Source organism: Euprymna scolopes, chromosome 9 (genome assembly GCF_053919585.1).
Source record: "Euprymna scolopes isolate OS-2025 chromosome 9, ASM5391958v1, whole genome shotgun sequence".
Classification (NCBI taxonomy): domain Eukaryota; kingdom Metazoa; phylum Mollusca; class Cephalopoda; order Sepiida; family Sepiolidae; genus Euprymna; species Euprymna scolopes.
In genome coordinates this window covers 55,674,528-55,697,046 of record NC_136490.1, presented here as the reverse complement: position 1 = coordinate 55,697,046, position 22,519 = coordinate 55,674,528, and positions in this window count along the sequence as shown.

The following is a 22,519-nucleotide window of genomic DNA, read 5'->3' as shown; positions in this document are numbered from 1 at the left end:
CTGTTAACAGCGCGTTATATTTACAAGAATACGTTTGCTTGTAAGCAACGAGGTAATTTTTCGTTGCAAGCTAAACGTCTTTTCTTCCCCCCCCTCCACTCGTCGGTAGGAAATATCGACAATATATATATATAATCGTCCGCATACACTACCATTTCGCTGTATCACAGCTCATCAGTGCGGCTAGACGAGCACTATTTCCTAGCCAGGGATTGACCCTACAACTATCGCGTTGATAGTCAATAGTTCTAACTTCCAACCCTTGGGATCGGTGCTCGCAAATGACCTCATCAAATGTCCACTTAAATAGACACTTGCCAACGGGTTTTACAGTGCTCGAGCTGCTTGTTTATTTACAAACAGTGAGCTTCGTTTTATAGACAAATTAAATATATACATACCTGGCATCCCTTTTTAAAAGATGGGCTCGACTGATCATCAGGCAAGATTCAAGCAAGCACTGCCAGACGACCACAGAATTTTATAATTATATATTGATTCTAACATTTGACAAGATGCATCTGACAAAGATTGAAGGTAACCTCAGCGGAAACGTTGTAATAATAACGTTCAAGATGAGAAAAGTTGTCTAAATTATCCAAATATTACAAAAGAGGAGGCATATGCGCACAATTAAAAAAAAATCTATAAACGCTACTTTCCATCGAACCATCCTTCGATTTATCATGCTTGATAGTGCGAAATAGCACTTTGTTATTAAATTCACAGATGATTGGTTGCATCTCATCTTTTTGGTCGATCTGTTATCCTTATAAACGCTTTTGTATTAAATGTTTCTATAGGTCTCTATAAAAAAAAATCAGTATATCGGCCTGTCCATTATATTGTCAATAATAATTCTCATTCACTTGCAGCTTTTAACACTATCGGATAGAATTGCATCATGTTTAGTTAAAGAACCCTTGGAATGTTGGATGCTATAGTTATTTGTAAATGTTGCCTTACTTTCTACCTTAACAATCAATTTAGGGGCATCACGAATATTGCTGGTGCTTTGGTGCTTTTGTACAGCCATTCGTACGGTTTTCTTATCACATTTTAATCTGCAGCCGATCTCTCGATTGGATAAACGAGAAAGATGGAAGTTAATGAGCTCCTGACGATTATTATGAGAAAATCGAGGCATATGAATTTAATGTTACGTTGTCTAACCTGGAGCAACAACAATTACGATTAAAGATATTCTGTTGCCTAAAATGTGGATATTTTAAGCTGGTTTTAAGCTTATTTATTGCTGCGGAGTTTCTTTTTGTCTTCTCGATTTGAAGTTTTTTTTTTTTAATTGCCGTGAACACTAGGATACTTCAATTAATAGTCCAATATGAACAGGTAAAACTCTAGAGGATTGAAAGGCGAATCAAATGACGTATAGGTTTATTAAACAGTTACATTCAATTTAGCTTGAATTTGTGTTTTTTGAAAAAAATTACAAGTGCCAACTTTCTTTTTGGCGCCACTGTATATTGTTCTATTAAACATTTATTGTTTAAATAATTTGACCTTGCTCGTTTTATTAAAAAAAAATAAAGGTTGAAAAGACATTTTTCATTCGTTAATGAGCTTTAGAAGATTGTTGGAGAAAAACCCCCCAAAAAGTTGTCAAAAGATAAGCGTTTTATTATTTTGAGTCGCCACTTGGAAAACTCATCTACAAATGCGATTGTTTCTCTCGCAACATAAAGCCTCTTACAGGGGAGTAGAAAATAGACCTTCTGTTTTCTTTAGAAAGTCTCGTAACTCTCGCTTTTATTATTTTCTCTATTATTCCTCACATTCCATGAGCGATGTTTCTGTCAAAGGGTAGAAATCGCAGTTTTCTGGGTATCCATCTAACATCTACCATTGACTAGTTTATAACCTTGAAGTATTTTTTGAACTCCTTATATCAAGTGGCTTCCTGCCTTGTCTGGAGTTTTTGCTATAAAAATCCAACTGCATTTATTCTTCCTGCGCTATGTTTGAAAGAGCTCTTTAACACAACAAGCGTGCTCATTGTTGGTTAAGCTACTGTTTGAATTTCCAATCGATAAGACTAAACCTCTGGTGTGTACTTATTTGTTAGCCTACCCATGAGGGCAAAGTTAGACACAAGGTGTTTTTTTATGTGGGTGTTATTCAGCTCACTATAAAAGGGGCATACTGCATAATCACATTGACACACCGGTTCTCGCTGGATAACCGCAGTTATACAATGTTGAACCTGGTCAGTACTAAAGGTATGACTATTTTGGACGTCCAGGTGCTCTGTGTTCTCCGCTTATCTCGGCATTGTCTACAGTCATCCTGGACTTCTCCTTTCCACTGGACTCTAACAGTGCCGATTCAGGACAGGTGTGGTTGGGATTGCACAACCATTGCCTCATAATTACATGCGCAACTGCCCCTACAGGGGATATCTTTTGTTTTTCAAAACTGAACAGAGGCATATATATATATAAAAGGCAAAAGTTGTGCGCGCGTTTTTGTATGTCCGCAAAAGCTCTCGACCACATTACTATTTTTTTTAGAACTTTTCTTATACTTCCTAGATTATAATATCTATGATTTGCGAACGGGCATCGTCTCTACATTTATTTTAATCGACTTTTATAAAATTCCCTCTATTCCATCCTTTCGCGTGTTTGTTCGTCTTTTTCGTATAAAAAGGAAACTAATCGGATTGAAGTAGGCCGCCTGGCTTTCCAGTCAGGACCTCCACAAACGCAATTAGCTTTGATCAATGTTGGGAAACCTTCATATCAAACAATTGCTATTCATTTGGGAGCTGGTTGTCCCAACATCGTAGGGAAGCAGAAACTGTACCGCAGTCAACCTTAATTTCTGCGCCTGCGTGGTTCTTAACTTATTCACTTCAAGTCAACTTTTTGATTGGACGCTTTTCGATTCCTGTTGCATCATAGCGTAGCGGTAAGATGTCACGTTTTCTTTCACTTTCTTTCCCGCCTTCGCATCACGGGTTCAAGCCTGCCTACTAAAATTTGTTTTTATTTATTTTTTCCAAACAACCAGGCAACGCCGGGCACCCCCGCTAGTCTATTATATAAAGTCAAGTATCATGATTCAATTGTGCTTTAAACAGAAACATTCATATCGAACGTTCTCCTGTCAAATAAAAGAACCTACTGTTGATTTTATATGTCGGGCCTCTCAGCTTGTGCGGTAATAACACTTTTCAAATGTGATGTTAGGCTGTGTAAGGTGCTAACTTGTGGAAAAGTTGGCTGTTCCTTCTTTCATCGAAAACCTTCCGATGGACAACCTATCTAAGAACACCGCCAGCCACATAAAGTACCTTTGTGTGGAATTTCAACCGTTTTCAAGTCCATAGGGTACTAACACACACACACACACATAAACAACCACACAGATAAAGTTACTGTTATATGAAAGTAGGGATAGAGGTTCTCACTCTTTAAACCAAATGTAATAGTTTTTTAACAATTTTGTAAAACATTTTTCATGCAGGGAAATAGTTAATGCATATGATCTATGAATGCGATCTATTTCAAATAAAAGCTGCACATTTCTAAATAAAGTATTATTTTACTTTTTTTCCACCTGAACACTCACTTTTAAAATGACTACTTTTATAGATTTTCGAGTATGCTGAAAACGAATATCACATTGAAATTTTGCGATGACAAGTAGTTTCTATCTTTATTATTCAATGTAATCCCACTAGTAGCCATGTTTTCCCCCAGATGAAAAGTATTCATGCGAATGCGTGTTACAAAACACTTCCCTCCTCCCTATGTTAAGAATGGCGCTTACGACTGAAATTTATTAAAAATTGGAAAATAAATCTAAATATCCAGAAAACTACTTGTCTGCGCAGAATTTAAATATAATATTCGTTTTCAGCATACCCGAAAACCGCTAAAAGTCGTCATATTAAAAGTTAGTGTTAAGATGGGAAAAAAAGTAAAAATTTACCCAAAATAATATATCATGCATCAAAGAATTTTACTGGGATTGTTTATTCATTGTCAGAAGGTTTATCTACAAGGTTCCCACGCTAAACTTTCTATGCATCTTTCTTTTATCATAAGTTGGTCTGGCGTGGCCATTTATCTTCTTTTCGTTTACAAACCGTTTTCGTTGCAAGTCTCTTGTGACGGACAGTCTTTCAACAGCTGTACAGTTCCCAACTATCGAAGAATTTCGGTATTAAGTGCAGACGTTTGTTATTTCAGACAATATCCTATAACTCACTATCTCTCTTTACCCCGACCCCAACTCGATATTCTTTTACTTCTGTCGAGAAACAAAGACCGTTTTCTTTATCATTTTATGCGACACGCATGTTCGTTGTCTTTGCCAATATTATTCCGAGTTATCTGGAAATTTATGCAAGTGTTCATGTGTCGTCACCAGTCTTTTCACTTTCTCACGAAAAGCACATGAAACAAAAGAAATGTTACAAATATTTAGATAACTAGCAGGGAGACCCGACGTTGTCCAGAATTTAATATTGATCAATAACTGTTTCGCACTCCCATAGTTTTATTGTGATCGAAATCCGTGAAATCGCACATTTTCAATCAAATCGGTTAGTTGCCAGCGCTAGTTGGGGACACATCGTGGTGCATTGGGAGGAGGATTTATATGCTTACCCGCAATTACTTAGTTCACAATACATTTTTGTCTACATTGCACCGTAGAGAACCTACTATATATATATATATAATGGCAAGAATTAAAGTATAAAATGCATAAGTCATGGATCATGTTTAAAAAATGGTCGATTTCACTGATTTCGATGACAAAGTATTGCACGTGTGAAACATTGGTTGATCCTCATTCAATCTCGGTTGGTTAACATCAGGTTTCCGGTAGTGTATGTATATATATATATATATATATATATATATATATATATATATATATATATATATATTATTGCCATTTTTAATCTGCGGTGTTACACTTTCCACTACCAGAGTCAAATTAACAGTCCGATAATTCCGTCAGACCTCACAGTTTAATATTTTAAAAAGTTTTATTTAGGCAATAAACTTTTAAATCTGTAAGGTCTGACGAAATTGCTGGATCGTTAATTCGACTCCGTTAGTGGAAACAGGTGTGATTATGCAGATTAAAAACAGTAATAAAAATATATATATATTTGCTCTACAGCATTGAGCATTTTTTTTCAGTTTTTTTTTACCATTTACTCTCTCTCTCATTTTATATATATATATATATATATATATATATATATATATAGCATGTTTATACTTATTTTTTATTTGCTTATATATATATATATATATATATTGTTTTGTATTTATAAATTAGTGAAATAGTATGTGTCTGCATTTATGTTCGTGGTATGATATTGTCTATTAAAGAGACATGAATTGAACAGTTGTCCTGTTTTTGAATCTCTGGAAGTAAACAGCTGATGATCTCCGTTTTTAATTTAACAATTCGAATATAGGTTTCTTATTTTCATTTTTTAGTGTTATAGAGCCGAATTCCCTTTGTACTTGTAAATTTGCTAGTGGTAAGTTTGATATGCTGAATTGTTAGTATTCCAAGGAATTCAAACTGCCCTTATTTTCTTATAAAATACTCGAAACTTCTTTAGACAATAGATATACATATATTTTGTGAGAGAGATTGCAATTAATACACAATGTATATTATTTTATTGTTGATTGCATACAGTACTGTTACTTCCAGCAGCTGTTCCGATTCTTGCTATCGTTTGAATATATACTGAATTACCTCCCTTACTATGGAGTAGTCATTTATACATATAGATATTGAAACAGATATAGGCCACATGCGATTATATTAGATATTGAAATTCCTTATTTTCCTGCCATGTATGGTTTTTCAACTTCATTTTATTTTTCATCATTTTACTTTTTATTTTAATCCTTGTCAATTTTTTTTTTTTGTAAGCAATCATTTCAATGACAATCTATTTTATGCTTGCTATTTTGCATCTATCATTGTATCCGCCCTCTTCTCTCCCTTTTATACATTTGTTTAAAGATAAAAATACCAAAAGCAGAAAAAAAAGCACAGAAAACGAAATCGCACATAAATATAAACGTGTAAGTTGAGCATCTGTGACCATAAAAAATTACTGGGGGGAAAAAAGCATTTGTCTTATTTGAGAAAGCATACGCTTATCTTTTTTTTTGTTTAAAGTTACTGGATAAAAATTGAAACAAAAGCAATAAAACCTAGTTTGATTTATTTCTAAAACTAAACGTTAAAAAATCAGACAAAAAGAAAGAAAATAAAAAAAAATGTCTAAATTCTATGTTGCAAAAGGAGAAGCAGTGATTTGGGGGTAGGTTTACAAGAATGATAAAATTCTTGAATGCATGTCTCCGCTTGCAGAATGATACTTTTATTCCTTATTTTAATGCTGTAAAATAGAAGAATTCAAATCGGCCGAGGGGAACAATAAACTTTCATGAAAAGAAAGGAAGAAAAAAGAAACAGCGAAATAAAACGTGTATAGAAGCAGTGCGACGTGGAAAAAAGATAAGACGTAATTGGTTATTTGACATGCCATTTGTTTTAAGGGACAAGTAATTGAAACCCTCTACGTATTTCATTGGTGAGAAATATAGAGTTAGCAAAAGCTTGGCTAAATTATTATTATTGACAATAATATAGATGTCATAATCACACTGACACACCGGTTCCCTATAGATCACCGAAGTTAAGCAGCGTTGAGCCTAGTCATTACTAAAATAGGTGACCTTCTGGAAATACGAGGTGCTACATGTGCTCTCTTCTTACCTCGGCATTGTTTCCCGTCGTCCTGAACTCTTCCTTGTCACTGGACTCAAGCAGTGCCAAATCAGCAGAAGTGTGATTGGGGTTGTGCAACCCTTTCTGCACAATTGCACATACAGGCATTCTTTCAGGAGGTATCCATTGTCTCTCGAGACAAAACGAAAGCCATTACATTGAATGCCTATGAGACACTCCTCCCGAATGTCTGAGCTCTTTCTGTACAGGCTTTGTCAGTACAACATGACATAAGGATACTTTCCCTGAAAGTAAACCCTGACTAAATATTCAAAATAACATAATATTCACAGGACAAATAAGATCTACTTGCTATGGCTAGCCCACACTGGTTTCTACCAGGAATAAGGAACCTTCTCCAAGAGATGTTACTTAGCAATAATTGGATATTCTACCAGACTAGATGGGTCATGGATATGATCTTAAACTTTTTGCAGTAGTGAGGCCCCAGCTTGCTGGCTTTGGGGTGTGTGGAGCCACCCTTTAATTGCCATTGTTCCCAGGTTGACTCTGGCCCCAAGTGGTAGTACCTGTTAGGGTCCCAACTATGGGTTAAATAGAAACCGACTTGAAAATAACAAATATATTCTATTAAAAGATTTTTCTTCAAAGTCTTTGGATTCGGCATTAAATAACCTGAAAACGGTTGATATGCCGTAAAACAAAAACAACCAACCAACCAGACTAGATGAATTCTTGTCCTGGGATCCAGTAAGACCAAGAGACCACAGGAAACATACTCATATAACACTATAATATACTTAAATGGTTAGTTTGGAAGGCGAAAATAATGTTCTTCTTTACTAACTCAGTGTTTGATATGTAAAGGCGATCTTTAATAGAATATTCGAATATCTATGTATCTCAAATAGAAATCTAGTGTTAGCCCCCCAGGAACAGACCCCCTGATTTCTGAGAACTTCGACTGAAGTAAAATGAAACTAATAAAAGTTGGGCATTTGTGTTTTATGCTACAATTCTCGCAAACGATGACATCCATGACATGAGGATAGTTTTCCTGAAAATAAACTCGGACTAAACATTCAAAAGAACAAAGTATTTGAGATTGAATTTTTATTGTAATATTTGTCCTGTGGTCATGATACTATTCTCCCAGAGATCACATTCCCCATTTTCGAAGGGTGAGGAGATTAATGTAATATCAGATGCAAAATTGTTTGCCAGCTTGTAGAAGAGGCATGTTAAACTATTGTAATTTATTTGATGTATATTGTTATTACTTAAGCATGTCCCCATAATTAATTTATAACTTTTACTTTCAGCTTATTAAAGCATCATTTAAATTTTTCTGCAATATTCTCATCTAGATTGCTCCGAAAACCACCTTCTTTAGTCAGCAAAAAGAGTAGTCATCTTCCATCATGATAATGATCTTCCTGATCCAGTACTTCTGATCAAAGATCTCCTAGGAGAATTTCGTTGGGAAATCTTGCCCTGTTCTGCATATTCTTCTGACCTAGCTCCCTCGAATATTATCACTTGTATTGAGGATTACAAGATCGTTCAGATTGCTTTATGTTAAGATCACGAGATGAGATTTAACATTACTTAGATTCATATTTCACATCAAAACTTAGACTTTTACAAGCGAGGCATTTATAAGCTCGTTGACGGATAAAATAAAATTATAGAGAGGAAAGGGCGTTATTATTATGAATAATGGTTTTCAAAAATAGTTTTCCATTTTCAAGATGAAATATTAAATCGCAAAAACTTTTGCAACGACCTAACATTTACTCCTTTCTCATAATAAAATCTTCACATGCATTATCTCCTCCTTTTTTTTCAGCAGAGAGAGCATATTTTAGTATCTGTTCTCTTGTCACGAGACCATCGCCTCCTTCGTGCTTTAGTCAGAATATGATCGTTTGGTAAAAAATATGCGACCATATTTCTTTTTTTGTGAACTGTTATCCTCATCTTTATAGCTGTTGCTTCACCACGTTTCAGCCAACTATTCCTCTGGCCTTCTTTGGGTGGTTAACCACGACGGGATAGGAATGTTGAGTTGTGTAACTGTATCCACAGTAATTACTGTCTTCCATAGTTGTTGTTGTCTCACCACGTTTTTAGCCAACTAATCCTCTGGCCTGCTTTCGGTAGGATTGAAATTGCTATCTTCAGACCATGTTCACCTGGATTCATAGAGATTCCACGCCTCTATGCACTGCTCCAACAACGGCTATGAAGATGAGGATAAGTCTGCAAAAAAAATGAATGCTCAAATTATGAAGCCCCATCTCAAAGGATTCTAAAAAGTATATAAATAATATATATTAGTTTTGCTAGTTTACATAATAGCAGTAGTATGAAGAGAGTAAGTCGCGTTGTTGCAGAAATAAAATGCTGTTTACTATTTTCTAACCATTTTAGCTTTTGCTGGGCATTAGCCATCCTACTTTATGCCAGAGAGTCACTTACTATTGAAAAGATGCCATGCGAGAGATCTTTGAAAGATTCTAATCTAATATTAAGTCGAATTGTTTATTATATTTCTCTTGCACTTGGTTAACAGGTTATATTCGCCAATTAGTTTTTGAAATTCTTTTTCAGAAGTTCAGCTACTCCTATAATTACTCGTTATATTATAATCGTGAAGGATCTGTTCCTTATCTTATTTATTTGTGTATTTCTTTTGTTTAACTGTCTTTTAATGGCTCGTGATCGTCTAGTAATGTCTGTGGGTGCGTGTGTGTCAGAACATTTATGTATGTACAACGAGTGTGACGCACCTGGTTCTGTTCTGCTAGCTTCACTGAGAGGACTCTTCATCGATCATCCTGAGAGCTGATTCTGCTAACCAAAGTCAAGCACATGCCAAAGGAACTCAAGATGATGATTGCTATTATATATATATATATATATATATATATATATATATATATATATAGTTCAAAATTTTGTTGAAAATTCAAAGACTCACGTTTTCTTTTTTATAAACTTCGTTTATTTCCTGAATTTTTCCATTACAGCCGTTTCATTAATGAGTTAGCAATTTTACGATTTATGTTTCCGTATATATATATATATATATATATATTATTCCACTCCACAGGTATTATCTTAACAGACTGGAGTGAACCGGCGATCTTGGCATGTGGACAAACCATCGCCCCGTTTGGAGGAGAGCTTGATCTCACATGTCGTCGCTTGTGTGTCTCAGAACAAACTCAACGAAAATTAACTAAATTTCCCCAAACCGGAACTTTTGACACGTCAGATCCGTGTTATTGTTATTCGTCAGCCGGACAGATATATATATCACACACACACACACACTCCATTTTGTAAAACCATTTTCTAACCGATGTTGCCTGGCAGCTACATAACACTTGACTGATTGAGATCTTCCTAAGATTCTAGTTTTTCATGTCGTACATAGTATTTTCTTTCCTTTCGTTCTCAGCTCTATTTAAACCAGCATCATCAGAGACTTAAGTAAGGGTTAATACTTTCTCCCTTTTCTCTCATATCACAATGTAAGGTTTACAGCTCTGTTTTCTATGTATAGCTATGATATAATGTAATATGTTAGATAATAGTAGTGTAGTTTCAATCGATGACAGACTCAAAGTCTACGTTATTATAAGATACTATTGTAGCTAGCTTTTGTATGAACTGCCAGACTATCTCCTATCATAATATTTAACAAAAGTATCGTCAAAGAAAGGAAAACAAGGCTCTTCTATAAACAAGTGATATATTTAAATGAACTGCACTGTCGGATATAGGTTGCTAGAAATTTAAAACAATGAAGGAAAGAATATTAATGATACTGGTCGGTACCGAAAGTTTTTTTTTCTTTTTTTTAATCAGTATATCATCAAGTGAAGATAGCCTTGCTTGGAGTCAATTTCTTTATTGGTGCCTGAAAGCTTTTGCCTGATCTGAAAATCCCTAAAGGTCTGGATGTAGTTCTTCAGAGTTCAGGTTGAAAGGAATTTGATTAGTCTTCATGTAACCAAATCACCTGACAGGGACTGATATTTGTAAGAGAAAGGGCATGTCAATGTTTATGACTACTACAATATATCTTTAGAGTGTAAAAGTTTGAATTTGGATTATTTGGATTATTATCATTAAACTATAGAGGAGGTAATACCTGAGCAGATCGCACCATGAAAGAAGATAATGCCTGTGAGTATGGTATCATAGCAACACAACAGATGTTTCATTTGTATTATTATGGTTTCTTCAGATTATTGTTCCTATTTAGAGTGTTAGTCGCACAATACTTCAGCCGATGTAACCTCCGACCTTCTTTATGTGTATCTAGTGAAACTTGGGATCTTTCTGTCAAACTTGAGAAGCTGCACAGAATTTCAAACAGAACCCTTTTATTTAATTCACGGTGATAGCATGGCCTTGTTCTATGAGGCATGGCCGGGTAGAAGTCCCAATTCGCAACTATTCTTCATATTGTTAGCACTGAGGATTGAACCTTGAACTTCCAGAGGAACTGAATACTACCTATTACGTTATTCATTATGACACGATACTTGCAGACAATTCTCCTCCCAAAATTCAGAAACATAATAAACTTTGAAGTTTAATTTGAAAATATACATGCAGTGAAATTCAATCAATATTTAACTTTCATTTGAGGGTTGCGCGGAATTTATTTGAGAATAAATGCTAGTTTATCCTTCTTCACCCAACGAATTGCTCCATGAATCTCTTTCTCCTGTTTCTTTATTTATTGTCTTCATTAAACGACAGTTAAGCTGTTTTCACAAAACTTCAGTAGAGGCATCAAGCAGTGCGATGTCCTTCTGACTCGTTCTGCTAAAGATTGCTTAGCAAAACACAGTGACATAAATACGACATAGATTAAATGCAAAGATTGAAAAAAAATACAATAAAATACTTTCTTTTTAACTTCTCTATACAGAAACGGATCATTACCACTAATGGCACCAAACAGTCTCACACGCAATAGTCGTGTGGGTAGGTAAAAATAAATAGGTGATGGTTTAAGGCTTAAAATAGGAGATAAAACAAAATATCGTTTTCTATTATTTTCTTTTCATTCTGTGGCATTCGTGTGGACATTAAAAAGAAGTTTAACTATCTCTGTCTCTCAAAATACATTTGTATTAATTATTCTTGGCAAAGAACACAAAGTTTGATTAAATCTGTAGAAATGGAGTATATTTTTTATTAATCATGGTATGAAGATGCGAAAATATAAAATACCATATGTGTGTAGAAATAGGAGACTTCGTTGGTATAGTCACATTGAAAGAATGGACGAAAGTGCTCGGGTTAGTTGATGTAGAACAATCTAGGTAAAAACGTTCAGTCAGAAGGGGAGGACCAAAGAAAACATGAAAGGCAGTGATTGTTTTTTTTTTTTTTTAATTTATACGCTTAATAAAATATTAATATAAAGATCAAATTGTGTTAAATATTTCGTCCATCAGTTAACTTTTCTGTGTTGCATTAAGTTTAGAACACGTTATTTGATTAGTACAATGCTAAATGACTGATGTTTGTTTCATCTATTATATATATAATATATAATATATATAAGTGACGTTGTCTGCTGTTTATCTTTGTGTGTAGATGGTCTCTACTAAACTACTCTATTTATTCTTGGTCTGGAGACTTGAAACTTGATATAGAGGAGATTTGGATCCGTGGATTTTAGCCGGTAAAAACAGCGGTTAATTGAATTGGAAAGTGGCAAGCGTAAGTTGACTAAATGTGTTACTTCTATACTTGTGGAAGTATACGTTTATACTTTTAACAACGTTATCTTTTTTGTTTTTATATGCGTATGGAATTAAGGAATGAGGCTGGAGAGGTACATGGTGTGGTTTCGAGTCTGTATGCTGACATCCAAGTCATTTTATTTAACTTCTGAAATCACTACTATATATTGGGTACAATATAATAATCAATGGAGTATTGGTTCTATAATACTAAATATGAAATTTGCATAAATCAGAACATCATATTAAAGTATATTTTACGACTCGGCCATACAGACGATTTAGACGAGAAGAACAAATTCAAATTGTTTTTTTACCCGGTAAACATAGCTGCTAAGTCAGATGTTCCCAACCTGTGGATTGCGACCCAAAATGGGGTTGTAACACGTATGCCATGGAGTCGCCAATTGATTTTGAGTGTAATGTGAACATTGTGAAAAATATATTGCCAAGAAGGCGAGATTACTATGTTATGTAAGAAATAGCTTTCCAAGGACACAAGGGTGCAAAAGTATATTTTCTCATCAGTGTCATTGCTTTCTTCTGTGACAGGTTGGGTACTTTTCCGTTTGTAGAGGAAATTGAATTGAATTTATTACGTGTAATGTCTCTGTTGGGTATATTGCTGTAGCGTAAATATTATAATATGCCCGTATACTAAGTGTTGTCACTTTTTTTCTGTGAGATTTGAAAGAGAGGATGAAAAGTAATAGAGGAAGAGAGAGAAGAGGAAATGAGAGAGAATTATTGTACAGATGATGACAACAGGCAGCTACGTCCCTGTCCTTCCTTTAAAATAACCTCCTGATGGGTTATCTTTCCCTGGCTTACTTGCCTTTTGCCTCTTTGTGTTTATTGCTAGTTTTGTTTCTTATTTGTTTTGGTCGTGCATCTGATGTCGCTCCTCCTTAGTGTTGTTTGAATGATTCTTAAGCCTTTAAAAATAAGAGTAAGAAGAAGAAAATACAGCAATGATTTCTTAACATATTTATTGCAAATGTTCAGTAGTTTGGAGGTTCTTACTCATGAGTTTATGAAACTAAATTTCAAAGATATCTCCAAACTAAGCACGCTTATTTGAAAAATAAAAGTACTGACATTTTTAAAGCAAAAGCTGTTGGTGTCAAAATCTGATAAGATATGTTCAAGGATATTCTATGTCAAATTATTCAAGAATTAAAAGAAACTACAACTGGATATCTTGATGAAATTACAAATGTGAAAAACTTTTCACAATTTCTTTTATATTCGTTATTATAAAAATGAAAAAATTAAAGATTTCGTTTTTTAAGCCTCTGCTAACTTCAACTACTGCTGTTAATATTTTTGATTTAATTGAGTTTCTTCATATAATATTCGATCGAATGGAGAAAGTGTGCAGAACTTGTACTGATGGGATACCTGCAATGCTCGGTTGTAAGTCTGGCTTCCAATCGTAAGTTTAAAAAAAAGTGATTCCTGAAATAATTGTGACTCACTACCTGATTCATCGACAAGCATTAGCTACTAAGACGTTACCTGAACCATTTAAAGAAATGCTTAACCGAGTGACTAAAGCAGTAAATGTTAAATTAAGACCACTTGCAAGACGGCTCTTCAAAGTTTTATGTGAAATTTTGGGTTCAACGCATGAAACACTACTGTTTCACAAAGAGGTAAAATAGCTCTAAAATAAGTCATTGAAAAGATTTTTCGAATTAAGAGAAAAGCTACAAATATTTCTTACTTTTCCCAATGCAAATGAATATGAATCATTGTTTTACATTGTGCAAATTTGCTGAGACAACAGTCACAGAAACAATCGGCCAAGGGTGGCCTGTGCGACGCTCAAAACTCGAAACCTGACCGATAGGATACGAAAAGGCGACATGCTCAAATTCGACCGCGTCTTAATTTGCATATGCTGAATTTGAGCATATAAAAAGCTTGTATTTCTTTTGATTGGAGAGATTTTTCTGCTCACCTGGAGTCATTTTGTACATACCTCTGCGTGTCAGTGGGGGGAAAATAACGACGAATTTTCTTTTCATATGGTTAACTCGCATGTCAGAGGGAGAAGAAAACGAAGGACATTTTGTGCACGAAACGGTATTCGACAGTTTAAAACTTTAATTTCAACACTTCGTTGACATATCTGGTCGATATTCTTAAGATATGTAATAATATTTATATAGAATTGGAAGATAAGGAAAGTAGGGTAATATCTTTGTCTGAAAAGATATCTTGATAAATAAAATTAGAACTCTGGATCACTAAAATTAACCAAAAGAAATTATACCTGTTCGAGGAGCTATATGTCTTTTGGAAAATCTTGCTGTTCAAATAAGAAATTTTCACTGATGAATGTTGCAAATTTTCCTTACAAACAACCCTTTCAATGATAGTGCATCTGATTCTTGAAAAAGCAGAAGAAAAGTTCATCGACGTAAAAAAAAAAAAGAATTTAAAGCTGAATCACGGTTTGACAAACTGCAACTCCAAGTACTTCGAGCAAAAAGTTTCAAAAAATTCTCGGTAATGTCAGAAATCGCATTAAGAAATTTATCGCCCTTCTCACCAACATCTCATGTGAAGTAATTTATTTTGAAATGTCTTATTCTTAAAAACAAGTACTGAAACAAATTAAATGTGACTTGAAGTGTGCCATGTCGATAACAGGGCCCAGAATATAATTACTAGCCAATAAATGGTAGTACCAGTTGTCTTATTAAGGTCAGTTCTTAAAGATACTTTACATAAAGTGGAAATTTGTGTGTTTGAATAATTTTGAATTGGTTTGCAATTAATTAATTTTCATAGCCACTTTGGAATTTTATGAATAAATTTAAAATTACTCATTAATTTATGAAATGTATAGTTACATCATGAAAAAATAATCTATAATTAATTCAATTATCGCAATACATGGCATTGTGTTGTAGAAAAAAATGAATGTATATAAAAGATATTTAAAAGATTGGGGTTGCTGTCTGATTGCTTGGTTTAAAATGAGTCGCCATATTTGAAAGAATCAAAACCACTGTGCTAAAGGGTCCAACTTAAAAAAGAAAATTAGAACTTGGCAGGTGTAAGTCGATCTAGTGTTATTCTAGGCATGCGCAAAATATATATTTATAAGTCAAACTGTGTTAAATTTTTAAATTTTCGTATGCATATAGACTTATCTCAGATGGTGACAAATATTACTGGAGCGGTATGATTTTATTTCGATGGTACCAAAGTTATATAAAAGTCACGGAATCTTCATAAATTAAAATATTATATTTAAGTGTATTTTCCAACCGGGCAACGTCGGGTGGCATGCTTTACTTTCGAATTATGACAGTCGCATTTTCCTAGCGGTTTTAAATGATTAGCTCCTTATTTCTATTCTTTTCATTGATAACTGATTTAGCAATGTGATCTATGAGAGAAATAACTCTGAAAAGATGAAATCATTACCATTGATCCCACATTGTTTACGACAAAAGGATTCATTATCCAATTGACTCACGTCTGCTATGAAGGGTCAGGCTCAATCCATTGTGTTCCTAAACAAATATCCTGTGGCATCATTTGAGGATCCTCAGAAACAAAACTGCACGGTTGACATTAGGATTCAAAGAACCTTCTGTCGGATTCAGACGTGTCCGTTTGCATGCCTAAAATAGGAAGAATAACAATTCTTTTATTAAAGACCAATATTGGGTTTCTTTGTATTGAATTTTCTTGATTTTTGCTGAATCCACTTCTGATAAAAGAGTCATGATGAAGTGAATTCAATAGATATGGTCATTAAGAGAAGGACGTTGATTTGCATGTATCAAAGAATTCATTTAACGATTACTCTTTTCAAGAGTTGAGACTTTTTTGTAATTCTTTTGCTTTGCTTTCCTTTTAATATCTTCAAGAACACTTTTAAGAATATCTATTTGGACACAAAATGCACTGACATCCTATTTATCATATATATATATATATATATATATATATATATATTTAATTTACTTATCATTTTGTTCTAGTTGAGAACGGTGCATCCTACAAGACATTCGCCCGATATCTCATGCATTCCAACAGAGAGACCATGTTAAGATTCCAACTGTACCTTAAGTGCAATTGTTTGTATCTCTCTTGCACTTGGTTCACCATGTATATTTGCCTGGTACTTTGTGAAATTGTTTCATTAGTCGATTGCTCCAATAATAACTGGAATGATATAAATATTTCTAATACTCCAGTTTCTTTTCATGATGTGCCTAATATCTGGTATTTCTTTATTTTGTCCCTGTCAGCTCTATTTAACATAAAGGTTCACTAACTTCTACCACGGTTGCTTCTTTCTCTTTCTTGTCTCCTATCACTATGTCAGGTTAAATAGGTCCGTCTTCGAGGTGTGTAGTTGTAGGATTTGTGTGTATGTGTGTTTGTATATCCAACTAAAAGTTAAAACTACAAAACAAACAACTACAAAGTTGATATATTTTTGATCGATGTTATCTTAGATAAATATAATATATAAATCTCATTGTCTGTCTGTCTATGTCTGTTTCCGTTTTTTTCAAATTGTATCTCCTAGATGGAAGGTCGCTGGACGGAGTGCTGTAGCTCAAAAGATTGCATTTTTTGTGCAGAATTTTATTAGAGGTATTTACTAGGTTAAAATAATTGCTAAGGGGTTCAAAAAGGGTGGCAAAATTGACAGAAATCACAACTTGCCAAGAGTAGCACAATGACTTCATTCTTCGCATGTGTACATCCTTTCAACTAGACATCTATTTATTTAGTTATTTTACAATACTTTTCAAATCGGTTGTCTCTTTAGTACAGTGGATAGTGTGACTGGCTACTAATACCAGTGTTGCGCTTCCTACTCTCACCATTTCCATTTGTTTTCATTCCGATATTTTTGACTTTTAAATGTTATTAATAATAATTTTACGACAACACTTTTATATTAAAAATACAGAAGAATGTTTTGATATATGTAACGAAAATGTCATATATATATATATATATATATATATATATATATTTGTTTTATTTTACAGATTTCCGTCTTTCCGGCAGTAATTTCTAAAAATTATTTATTACAAATTACAATTTATTTAGAAATTTCTTTCAGAAGCTTTTGTGTAGACACTTTCTATACTTGTTAAAAATAAAACATAATAATATAGAGAAAGGGAGAGAGAATAAGGCTCTTCTTTTCTCTCTTTTTTTCGTTACCCCCTCTTCCTCTGACGGCTGGAAAATGGAATCAGTCTTGGATGCAGTAGCAGCAGCAGCCATCATCGTCATCGTACAGTGTTAATACTACTTGATTGTAGTAGGAGTAATAGTGGTAGTAGTAGTGTGGCTATAAATCGCCTGTCTGAGCGCCGGATTTAGAAAAATCTTTACGATGAACCATGTGCATACCCGATATGAAACTAAGACATCATATTCTAAAAAGTCATGTAATTTGATAAAGTTGTTATTTTATTTATTTGTTTTTTTACAGAAACTCATTTTTTTAACAATTTTTTGTGATTTACATAGAAATTCATGATTAGAATATGAATTAAGCTGATATTTGACACTTGCTGCTATTTCTGTCATTTTCTTTACAAAAAGTAATAGGAGGTAATTCGATTCGTGAGTTTTATTCGCATTTGAAATTCTTTACAAAAAATGTGCTTGTTTCACATATATTTTTAAGAGGGATGGCTATGGAGTAAATCCCGAAAATGGCTGAAGATGATCACAATGTTGTTTAATTTCATATATATTTTTAAGAATGGCAAGGAGAATATGAAGTCAGCTGTGGAAATGGCTGAAGCAGTTTGCAAACTCAAAATCACTTTATTTCCTATATATTTTAAACAGTGGGAGATGTGGAGTAGGTTCCTGAAATGGCTATAGCACTTTACAAACTAAAAATTACTTCGTTACGATATTTTCAAGGGTGAGTGTATGGAATCGGTCCCGGAAGTGGCCCAAGCAGTTTACGATGTCAATATTACTTAGATTCTGTACCCCAAAATGGCTGAAGAAGTTTATTATCTCAAAATTACTGTATTTTATATATATTTTTAAGAAGGTGGAATATGAAGTCAATCCCGGAAATAGTTGAGGGAGTTTACGATCTCAAAATTACTTTATTTCATATATATTTTTAAGAGATGGGGTGGAATATAGAGTCTGTCCCCAAAATGGCTGAGGTAGTTTACGGTGTCAATATTTTTTTTCAGAAATTTTTAAGATACGTGGGATTATGGAATCAGTCTCACAAATGGCTGAAGCAGTTTATGATCTCAAAATGACTTTATTTCATATATATTTTTTAAGAAAGGGGGTGAAATATGAAGTCCAGCTCGGAAATGGCTGAAGCAGTTTACGATCCCAAAATTACATTCTTTCATGTAAATTTGTAAAAGTGGTAGGATGATATAGTTAGTCCTAGAAATGATTGAAGCAGTCTATGATCTCAAAATTACTTTATTTCATATATATTTTTGGTGTTGTGTGAAGGTCAACTGAGCCAGTTTCTGATGTGGATGATCCGTATTTTTCTGAATTTTCAATGTTATGATCTGGAAATGATGTCACTGTTGTGGTGGTAGTGGGTAGAAAAAAGCATGATTATTTTGCTTTTATAAATGCTCTGGGGGTCTCCAGGGATTCATAAATGTATTTACATTACCCGTTTGAGGGTAGGTAAAATTATTTTAAATGTGTTATACATTACCTATCCTAGGAAATGGAAAAACTATTTCATATGCATGCTGTAAATTTCTTGTCCTAGGAAAGATACAATTATTTCATACATATGTTGTGTAATACCCGTCCTAGGGTAGGTAAAATATTATTTTGCTCGAGATAGTTAATGATGCACAGACATCAAAAAATCCCCTGCAGTAAGAACAACATGTATGTTAAAAATCAATTTTCTCATTGTTTTATATGGTCCCGAGCAATGCCGGGTGGCCCTTCTAGTACACTCTAAAATTTAGAAATTCTATGTCATATGGGCCAGGTTTCGTCAGAGAATTCTCAATTATTATTATTTAAAAAAACTTTTTTTAGAGTTATTATGTACGAATTTGGGAAGAAAATGCTAATTGCTCAAGTAATCTATTACATAAAGAATAATTGCCTGTGTGTAACTTCAGCAAGAGAAGAATTGGGTGGGCGGAGTAGGAAAATTGTGTGGGGAAAGACAGATAGCAAGACGAATAGAGAGGGTAGAGAGATAGAAGTATTAATAGTATTTCATTAATCATTAGGTTCAGTTATCTGTCGAGCCATACCAAAGAATAAACAAAAAGAGATTTCACGACTTTTGCTGAACATTCATTATTATAATGTGAGAACATTAAGATCAAGAATAGGTGGCGAAATCCAGGGAAAATAGTTGTGCTCTCCCCTATATCTCGGTGTAAGGGTCAATGAAATTCCCCAGAAGCCCAGAGTTCAATCCTCAGTCAAGTTAATCTAAAAAATCTATACATGGTGCCTCTTTGCTGAGCACTCAAGGGCAAGTGGATCAACACCCCCTCTCCCCCAAAAAAGGAAGTGGCAGCCTCTACTACATCTGGAAAAGAGATGCTTAGTGTCACGCTCAACTATGGTTGATCCATATTTATTTAGTTTATTATTATTGAAAGCAATTTGGAAGTAGGTTTGGAGACAAAACCATACAGACTAAAATTTGGAGACAGTTCAACTCCTGGGTGGTACGGATTGAACAACCATCTTTTAAAACATATATAAAAAAATCCCTAACTCTTCTTGCTTAAAATTAATACGAACATAGATGCTCAATACTCATGCAGACGCAGGACACACCAAACATACACACATATTACACTGGCATCTCGGCAGCCGTGTCAGACGCATATCTTATTTTTATTTTATTAATATCATTGGAATTTTTCCCCTTTTCCTTGTACATATTTGTGAATTATTCCATGGATTTCGGCCTTTTGTATTATTTGGAACCATCTTCCCATTACGTGATTTCCTTGGATTTTACTTGTGCGAATGGAAATTCAATTAACTTTCTTGGATTTATATTTTTGGATTTTACCGTCATTGGATAATTTACCTTTCACCAGACTATCCATTCACGTGTAATCACCTTATTCTTCACCATATTCCCTCTGCTTCACTTTTTGTTATCAAGTAATATCTTTGACTTACTTGCAGTTTTATCAAATACTTTTGTATGCAAAATCCGATCCCGCATTTTGCTAATTCCTACCCTCCGATAAGAAGGAAAGTATTTCTTCGAAACTCTGCAGATTAAGTATTATCCACTTATTAAGTGTTTCCTTTTCAGATTAAATATATTTTTAACTCTGTTTCAAAGTGTTTTAACACGTTTTATTAACTGTTTGCTCTTATATATATATATATATATATATATATATATATATATATATATATATGGGTCGTTTTTAAAAATAAAATCTCAAATTTTATTTTTAACTCAAAATATTGAAGAGCTAAAAAAGATGGGGCAGGTACCATTAAAACGAGCGATCACTTATGCACTAGAATTTAATTTTCTACATAGTCACTACCATTATCGATGCACTTAGGAATTCATTGACATATTTCTGTTTCTGACGTAGGTCTATGACGGGTTGTTTTCTTAGAGTCTCACACTGTCAATATCTACAACAGAACAATGAAATTTTCTAATTATGACTGCATAAGTTCAGTCATCATGACAATGCAATTTGCAATCACCTCTGATCCATTTGGGCGGAATAAAAAAGATAGGTTTTACTTTTGGAACGACCCTAGCATATATATCACATACATATTCTTCATTTTATAATGAATGCAAATTGTGTGTGTGTGTGTGTGTGTGTGTATATATATATATATATATATATATATATATATATATTGTGTATATTTAGGAAGCATTTTCTCATTTAGACAAATATTATTGAATAGTAAATGTAAATAGGCTAAGAATACTCGAAGCATTGTATATTAAAACAAAGAAGCCTCAAATAAATAATATTAATTACGAGTGCAGCCGGAACATTTTGAAATGTTTGGGATAAATGTTTAATAATGTATATATGTGTTTGTATGTATAAATCTGTTTAATATATGTATAAAAAAAAAAATTCGCCCACTTAACTTGTAACAAATTACCACGTGACTAGGAGAAAAAAAAATATATATAAGTAAATTAAAAAAAACAATCCCTACATTTATTTCTACAATATGCCTGAGAATGATAGAAGTACTTCTGTCGAAAGTGCTCGCTATTATGGATCCAACATATACAATTTCGAGAAAAACACAAACAGGACTATTTGGAGATTGGAGAAGATCAAAAGGAAAATTGTAAAACAAAATAATTCCGTGCTATTCAATAATATTTGTCTAAATATATATATATATATATATATATATATATATATATATATATATATATATATATATATATATATACTAGCAGTTCTGCCCGGCTTTGCTCTGTTCATAGCTTTCCCTACCTGTGAATACACTTTATATAAGGTTTTAAATGTTTAGACCAAAATTTAAGTAATTTCGTAGAAACTACAGAGGTCAATTTTTTTAAACTTTGACCCCCTTAACATTTAATGTTTTGATCTTCAATCAAAATACAAAGTTTTACCCATGTCCAAATTACCTACATCAAAAAATTATTTCAAGTCTTTACACCCAAAATTGGCAGAGGAATTTGGTAGTTTGCAACGGTCAACTCTTTCAACTTTGACCATTTGGCAGCCAAATTTAACCCCCAAAACTGATTAAAATGCTTGCCGCATGTCTGTATACCCGTTATGTATAAATTTCAAATGTTTAGACCCAAAATTAGCTGAGTAATTTGCTAGACACCGCAAAAGTCAAATCTTTTGAACTTTGACCCCTTGGAAGTTCAAATTTTCGACACAAACTGATTAAAAAGCTTGCCCTATCTCTGGGTTCGCGCCTATGTCGGAGCACGTCACTGATGAGATGCAGTGCATCGAACC